Source organism: Symphalangus syndactylus, chromosome 3 (genome assembly GCF_028878055.3).
Source record: "Symphalangus syndactylus isolate Jambi chromosome 3, NHGRI_mSymSyn1-v2.1_pri, whole genome shotgun sequence".
Classification (NCBI taxonomy): domain Eukaryota; kingdom Metazoa; phylum Chordata; class Mammalia; order Primates; family Hylobatidae; genus Symphalangus; species Symphalangus syndactylus.
Genome location: NC_072425.2, coordinates 16,807,024 through 16,815,298, shown reverse-complemented (window position 1 = coordinate 16,815,298; position 8,275 = coordinate 16,807,024).

Below are 8,275 nucleotides of genomic sequence, written 5' to 3'. Positions count from 1 at the left end.
CCCCACCGTTCACATTACCCTGGCTCGGCGGCTTGCCCTGAGTGTGTCCATCCACTCCTGCTCCTGCTGAAGAGAGCCTGGCCTTCCCCCATGTAACCGGTTCAGATTCCTCCGAGGACTTTTGCTATCACCCTGTCGGGGCAGAGCTTTGCTGTTCTGGGGCAGGTGTCCTAGCAGCTGTCAGCAGGGACGTGTTGCAGCACAGAATCTGGGTAAGGAACCATTCCCTGGGAGGAGGCTTGGACCAGGCAGGCTTTCCACGCCCAGGCCCCTCAGGACAGCTGCCACATAGGGAGGCACCATGTTGCTTGGGGGGCTTAACCACCCAATCAGATTTCCTCTGTTCACAGAGTGTAGAGGACAGTCTTTGGGGAGCCACCCAGCGCACACCTGCTCCTCTGAGAACCCTTGAGAACTCCTTGGAAGGCATCTTAGTAAAGTTGACCCCACACCACTGGCTGACTGGGTGCCACCTCACCCAAGATGGGCCAATCAGATTCTATCTAGGAATTTGTACTCAGAAATGGTCTTAGGGTGGGCATGGTGGCTCACACCTGTAATCCTAGCATATTGGGAGGCCGAGGTGGGCGGATCACCTAAGGTCAGGAGTTTGAGACCAGCCTGGCCAACACAGTGAAGCCCCGTCTCTACTAAAAATACAAAAATTAGCTGGGCATGTTGGTGGGTGCCTGTAATCCCAGCTACTCGGGAGGCTGAGGCAGGAGAATCGCTTGAGCCTGGGAGGTGGAGGTTGCAGTCAGCAGAGATCCTGCCATTGCACTCCGGCCTGGGAGACAGAGAGAGACTCCATCTCAAAAAAAAAAAAAAGAAAACTAGAAGCGGTCTCTGTTGACATCTGAACTACCCACTGGCGTGGCCATATGCCTAGGGAAGCAGAGAATGAAACAGCCCTTGGCACTAAGGACTCTGGAGGGTCCTGCTGGTTCCCAGGTCTTTATTTTGGTCCTTAGGGAGCTGTACTGTAGAGCCTGCCCTCTCCACCAGCCACCTCCTTTGTCCATATAATAAATTCCTGAGGCCAGACGTGGTGGCTCACACCTGTAATCCCAGCACTTTGGGAGGCCAAGGCAGGCAGATCACTTAAGGTCAGGAGTTTGAGACCAACCTGGGCAACATGGTGAAACCCTGTCTCTACAAAATGTCCAAAAATTAGTTGGGCATGGTGGCATGCGCCTGTGGTCCCAGCTACTTGGGGAGGAGGCTGAGGCAGGAGAATCACTTGAGCTTGGGAGGTGGAGGTTGCAATGACCTGAGATCATGCCACTGCACTCCAGCCTGGATGACAGAGGGAGACCCTGTCTCAAAAAATAAAATAGGCTCACGCCAGCACTTTTTTTTTTTTTTTTTTTATGGAGTTTTGCTCTGTTGCCTAGTCTGGAGTACAAAGGTGCAATCTCAGCTTGCTGCAACCTCCGCCTCCTGGGTGCAAGCAATTCTCCTACCTCAGGTTTCCGAGTAGCTGGGATTACAGGCACCTGCCCTCACGCCAGGCTTTTTTTCTGCATTTTTAGTAGAGACTAGGTTTCATCATGTTGGCCAGGCTGGTCTCAAACTCCTGATCTCAGGTGATTCACCCGCCTCGGCCTTCTAAAGTGCTAGGATTACAGGCGTGAGCCATCACACCCAGCCAATCCCAGCACTTTGGGAGGCTGAGACAGGTGGATTACCTGAGGCCAGGAATTCAAGACCAGCCTGGCCAATATGGTGAAATCCCCATCCCTATTAAAAATACAAAAAATCAGCCGGGCATGGTGGCAGGCACCTGTAGTCCCAGCTACTCGGGAGGCTGAGGTGGAAGAATCACTTGAACCCAGGAAGTGGAGGTTGCAGTGAGCTGAGATCATACCATTGTACTCCGGCCTGAGCAACAGAGCAAGACTCTGTCTCAAAAAATAAATAAATTAATAAATTAAATTAAATTAATACATAAATAAATTACTCAACCACTCAAAGCTAACTGTGAGTGGGCTTCCACGCTCTTCCAAATGCACCATGCTGTGCATTTCCCCAAAATGCTGGCCCTGCCTCTGCAGAGGAAACGCTCCCGCCCCTGCGGCAGGCAGCACAGCCAGGGCCGGCACCAGTGGGTGATTTACTGGTCTAGCAGAGGCTGACCCTGAGCCTTCCGGGAAGCATCTGCACTGCGGCTCCCATCACTGCCCTGGGAGCCGCTGCACGCCTGGGGAAGAGCCCAGCTGCCACAGCACAGGAAGCCCTCGAGTCTGTGTCAACTCCCGTCTCCGGTTGGACAGGACCAGCCAGGGAAGAGGAGCCTCCGTGAGGTCAGCAGGGGCCAGGCCTTGCTCGGGGCACTTGTTTTGTTTTCCTCTTACAAAATGGAAATTGCTTTATTATAAATATAAATGCAGATGTATGATTTTTTAAAAAAGCATTACGCAAATGCGGAAAACTTTAAAGAAAAAAGCCTACCTCACCTCCGATCCCATTACTCAGAAAACACATACACACACACTTCTGTTTCCCCAGAAAGGAAATCAAACTGTACATACAGAACGTGCTTTTGTTTTTTCTTTCGAGACAGGGTCTCACTCTGTCACCCAGGCTGGAGTGCAGTGGTTCAGTCTTGGCTCACTGCAGCCTCTGCCTCCCAGGCTCAAGCGAACCTCATGCCTCAGCCTCCCAAGTAGCTGTACCACCACGCCCAGCTAATTTTTTTTTTTTTTTGGTAGAGACGGGGGTCTCACTATGCAGCCCAGGCTGGTCTCGAACTCCTGGGCTGCAGTGATCCTTCCGTCTCAACCTCAAAGTGGTGGGATTACAGGTGTGAGCCACCTTGCCCGGCCAAATTTAGCTATTCTAATAGGTATGTAGATGTATTTCCTTTTGGCTTTAATTCTCATTTCCCTGGTGACTAATGAAGTGGGGAATTTTCGTGTCCTTGTTCCAGGCTATCTCAGTATCTCATCAGCAAATGGAGATCTACCTTGGATTTGTTGTGTTTGCTTCGGCAGCACATATACTAAAAATTGGAATGATACAGAGAAGATTAGCATTACAAAAAGATCTGTAATGACTGTGTAGTGCTACAACAGTGGTTGCAGCATTTTATTTTATTATATATATTTTTTTGGGGGGGCGGTAGGGGGACGGAGTCTCACTTTGTTGCCCAGGCTGGAGTCCAGTGGCACAATCTCAGCTTACTGCAACCTCCGCCTCCCGGGTTCAAGCGATTCTCCTGCGTCAGCCTCCCAAGTAGCTGGGACTACAGGCACGCACCACTATGACCAGCTAATTTTTGTATTTTTCGTAGAGACGGGGTTTCACTATGTTGGCCAGGCTGGTCTCAAACTCCTGACCTCAGGTGATCCGCCTGCCTCAGCCTCCCAAAGTGCTGGGATTATAGGCGTGAGCCACAGCACCTGGCTATAGCATTTTATTGAATCGAGGCCCTAGTGATGGACATCTTGGGTAGCTTGGATATTTTGCTTTCCACACAATGCTATGACACAAACCTAGCATGTACATTTCTGCACTTTTATCCATGGCTTCCTGTGGCACTGATGGGTAAAAGGGGTGCTCATGTTTAAGGCTTTTGAGACTTATTGACCCTGAAAACCTGCACCTCTGACAGCCCCATTGGCAGCATATGGGGAACAATTCCTGCTTCTAATTCAAGCAGAAACCTTCAGCGCGATGGCTTGCAGGCTTTAGGGAAGTCTTTCAAGTGTGACCCCATGACTTTTGGCAAGAAGCCAGAAATAAGGGCAGATTGGCCACAGGACTGACTTGAAGTGGCCTTGGAAAACCATTAAGATGGACTGGGGTAGGTGAGGCTGTTTCAGTGGGGAAGAAGGGGAAGCACTGGTGTCAGGCCTGGGGGTGAGCCCAGCAACAGTTCATTCCTCACCCTGCAACCCCAGCCCAGCCACTTGGCCTCTCTCACATGAGCTTTCTCAGATGTGGAGCAGAACAAACAATACTAACCCTCAAGTGTGTGAAAGCCCTTTACAAACTCAAAAACACCCCCGAAAAGTGTGTTGGTAGGAACTTTTGTTTCCTCCCCGGAAGCGTGGGCGGCATGTACTTCCTGGTTGTCTGTCTGAGAGCACCTGCCTGAAGAGGATGCTGAGGAGGGACAGGGCAGGCTCCGGTGAGGGAAGAGGGGAGGTGTGGCCAGCAGAACAAGGGTCTCCGCCCACTCCAGATCCTAATCCTGTGATTATGCATGGAGGTGCCAGGTGACATGGCCAAGGAGAAGGTAGCAGATGGAATGAAGGTTGCTAATCAGCTGACCTTCAAACAGGGAGATTATCCTGGATCATCTGGGGGCCGATTGTGATCACAAGGGTCCTTCAGTGTGGAGGAGGAGGCAGGAGAGAGAACAGAGAGATGCAGTGTGAGAAGGACTCAGCCCTCCGTTGCTGGCTTTGAAGGTGGAGGAAGGGGCCACGAGCCAAGGAATGCAGGCAGCCTCTAGAGGCTGGGAAAGGAAGGAAACAGATTCTCTGGAAGGAGCCTCCAGAAGGAAAGAGGCTCTGCTGTGGATACTTTGACTTTAGCCCCGTTAGACCCATGTCACACTTCCATCTTCCAGATCTGTAAGATAATGAAGCTATGTTTTCTTTTCCTTTTTTTGAAATGGAGTCACCCTCTGTCACCCAGGCTGGAGTGCAGTGGCACGATCTCGGCTCACCGCAAACTCCACCTCCTGGGTTCAAGTGATTCTGCCTCAGCCTCTGGAGTAGCTGGGACTACATGCACCCGCCACCATGCCTGGCTAATTTTTGTATTTTTAGTAGAGATGAGGTTTCACCATTTTGGCCTGGCTGGTCTCAAACTCCTGGCCTCAAGTGATCTGCCCGCCTTGGCCTCCCAAAGTGTTGGGATTACAGGTGTAAGCCACTGCACCAGGCCTTTAACTTACACTGTTTTAAGCCACTAAGTTTGTGGAAATTTGTTACAGCAGAGATAGGGAACTAACACAGGAGGAGAGGCTGGCACCCTGGGCCGCAGGAACGCCTCCACTGGTGGCACTCCAGGTGAGGAAGTCACCAGGGATGTGTGAGAGCAGGAGCCCTTGTGTCCCCTGGGATCGCGGAGCAGTGCTCTTTGCTTTGGGTTAGGGTTCACATGAAGGGAGAGAGAAATAACCCCAAGCAGGGGCCTTGAATGCCAGGCCGGGGGCATGCTGGAGGCAGTGGGGAGCCACTGAGGAGTTCGGACAGGACAGAGAGGTGACGAGGACTTGCTTTTAGCAGTGGGGATGGGGTGAGGGAGCCCTGGGTTCAAGTTCCAGCACTGCCTCTCTGGTGACCTTGGGGGCATGTTGCAGATGCCCTCCGGATTTGCACTCCCTTTCCTGAAAACGGTCGGGCTAGTTCTGGGGTCCTTCCTAGTCAGGGAACATAGCTGGCCCGGCCTGGTCAGGCCCTTTTGGGATCCAAGGGAATTCTCTGACCTGACACCTAGAAGGTAGAGAAAGTAAGAAAATAATAATGATGATAATAATAGCAACATTTATTGAGCACTAACCATGGGTTAAGAACGTTCTGTGATGCATCCCATTTAATCTCACCATTCTGTCAATGGCTCCCCAGTGCTCTTCGTTTAAAGGTCAATGTCCCCACTATGACCCACAAGGCCCTATGGCATGGCCCTGCTGGCCACTTTCGGCCTCATCTCAGACCTCTCTCCTCTTCACTCTGCACTCAGCTTCTCTGTCCCAGAAAAGTATGACCCGCTCCTCCCATCTCAGGGCTTTGCACAAGCCATCCTGCATCAAGGAATGCCGTCACCCTGGTCTCCACTGGCTCAGCCCCTCCATCCTCTGCTCTCAGCCCCACAGCCAGGTCATTTCCCTGCCCTCCCGCAAATCAGGTTCTGTGTATGTACCTGATTCCATTTCAGATAACAAAGCCCTGCGTAGAAGTACTTCTGAGGCTGGGCGCGGTGGCTCAAGCCGGTAATCCCAACACTTTGGGAGGCCGAGGCAGGCGGATCACAAGGTCAGGAGTTCAAGACCAGCCTGGCCAACATGGTGAAACCCCATCTCTACCAAAAATACAAAAAATTAGCTGGGCATAGTGGCGGGCGCCTGTAATCCCAGCTTCTCGGGAGGCTGAGGCAGGAGAATTGCTTGAACCCGGGAGGCAGAGGTTGCAGTGAGTCAGGATCATACCACTGCACTCCAGCCTGGGCAGCAGAGCGAGACAACATCTCAACAAAACAAAACAAAAAGAAGTACTTCTGAACTTCTGAATATATATCTGTGTGATTACCTGTTTGGTCTCTGCCTCCCCAAGCAGGTCATGGGGACCGATAGGCTAGGATGGTGAGTGTTTGCTGAAAGAATAGGTGAGGCATGGTGGCTCATGCCTGTGATCCCAGCACTTTGGGAGGCTGAGGTGGGCAGATTGCTTGAGTTCAGGAATTTGAGCCAGCCTGGGTAACATAGTGAAACACCGTCTCTACAAAAAATAAAAAAATTAGCTGGGGATATGGTGGCATGCACCTGTAGTTCCAGCTACTTGGGAGGCTGAGGTGGGAGGATGGTGGAGCCCAAGAGGCAGAGGTTGCAGTGAACTGAAATTGTGCCACCGCACTCCAGGCTGGATGACAAAGCAAAAAATAATAGTAATAAAATAATAATAATTTTTTTTTTAAAGAAAAAGCCAAGTACAGTGGCTCATGCCTGTAATCTCAGCACTTTGGGAGGCCAAGGCGAGCAGATCACTTGAGGTCAGGAGTTCGACACCAGCCTGGCCAACATGGTAAAACCCTGCCTTTATTAATAAAATAAAAAGTAGCCAGGCATGGTTGCACGCACCTGAAATTCCAGCTACTCAGGAGGCTGAGGCAGGAGAATCACTTGAACCCGGGAGGTAGAGGTTGCAGTGAGCCAAGATCATGCCACTGCACTCCAGCCTGAGCAATAGAGTGAAACTATATCTCAGAAAAAAAAAAAAAGAATAAATAAAGTATTAAATACCTGTTTACTGAAGTAATAAACAATAAACAACAGAGCCCAACAGTTGGTTTGTTCTCATCCACATTTTTCTCAAAAGCAAAAATGGGCTCAGAGATCAGAGGTTTGTCCGGGGTTACCAGGTGAGCCTGGAGGGTCCCCCTCTTTACAGGAGGCAGGGGCTGGGGCTGGGGCCCATCTGAGTCGAGGGTCACTGTGAGTGGAGGTCAAGGCTGGAGGAACTGGGCCCGTCTGGGGGGCAGGTCAGCTGGGGAAGCGCCTTAGAAAGGATGTGCTGAGCACAGCTGCCCAGGCAGAAGAGGAAGGAACCCAGGGCTTCTGTGGCCGCAGCCCATCTTCCCAAGTCTGGCCCCACCCCCGAACCCTGGCCACTCCGTAACACTTCCACACACTCCCTCTGGCCAATATTGCTACTTAAATGGCTTTTCAAGGTGGGTCACACCAGGTAGGGACAAGGGTTGGAGGCCAGGCCCACTTGCCCACTGCCCAAAGAAGAATAAATCGGTCTGACCATTTTAGAGGATGGTTTGGCAGTATCTGTGAAAACATGCAAAGTGCAAACCCTTTGACCCGGTAATTCCGCTTCTGGGAACTTTTCCTAAAGAAACGCTAACGTCCATGAAATTGGCAATGTTATTCACACAGGGGGTTATTTACTGTAGCACTGTTTGTCATGGCAAAGAACTGGAAGCTACCTAATGTCCATCAGGAGGAAATGGATAAGTAAATTATGCTTGCAGTTCCCATGGAAAACTGCCGTCATTCAAAACAATGAGCCTGTCTATATGAAATGCCAGAGGAGGATGTTCATGATATATATACGTATTGTTAAGATTTTTTAAAGTCGCAGAACAATATGTTTCAATTATCTATTGCTGAATTGCAAAGTACCTGGAAACTGGCCCTTCTTCAGCATCACGTGGCAGCAGGGGTCACTGATGCGGGTGCATTCAACTGGGAGTTTGGCTGGGGCTTGAACTTCCAAGTTGGCCTCTCATCCTCCAGCACCCATCTCCACATGGCCTTATCATTCCACAGTCCTGCCTGAGCCTCCTTCCAGCATGGGGGTTTGATCCCAAGAGTGAGTACTGTATTTCAAGAAAACAAGCCTCAAAGTGCAAACCCTTATTGAAACTCTGCTTGCAGCAGGCTTACTAATGTCCCTTTGACCCAAGTTTATCAAATGACCAGGCCCAAATTCAACATGTGACAACCTACATCAGGGCCTAGATGCTGGAGGCAAGATACACCAGGGCCATTATTAACAATCTAGTGTAACATATGTAATAGGATCATATTTTATTAAGA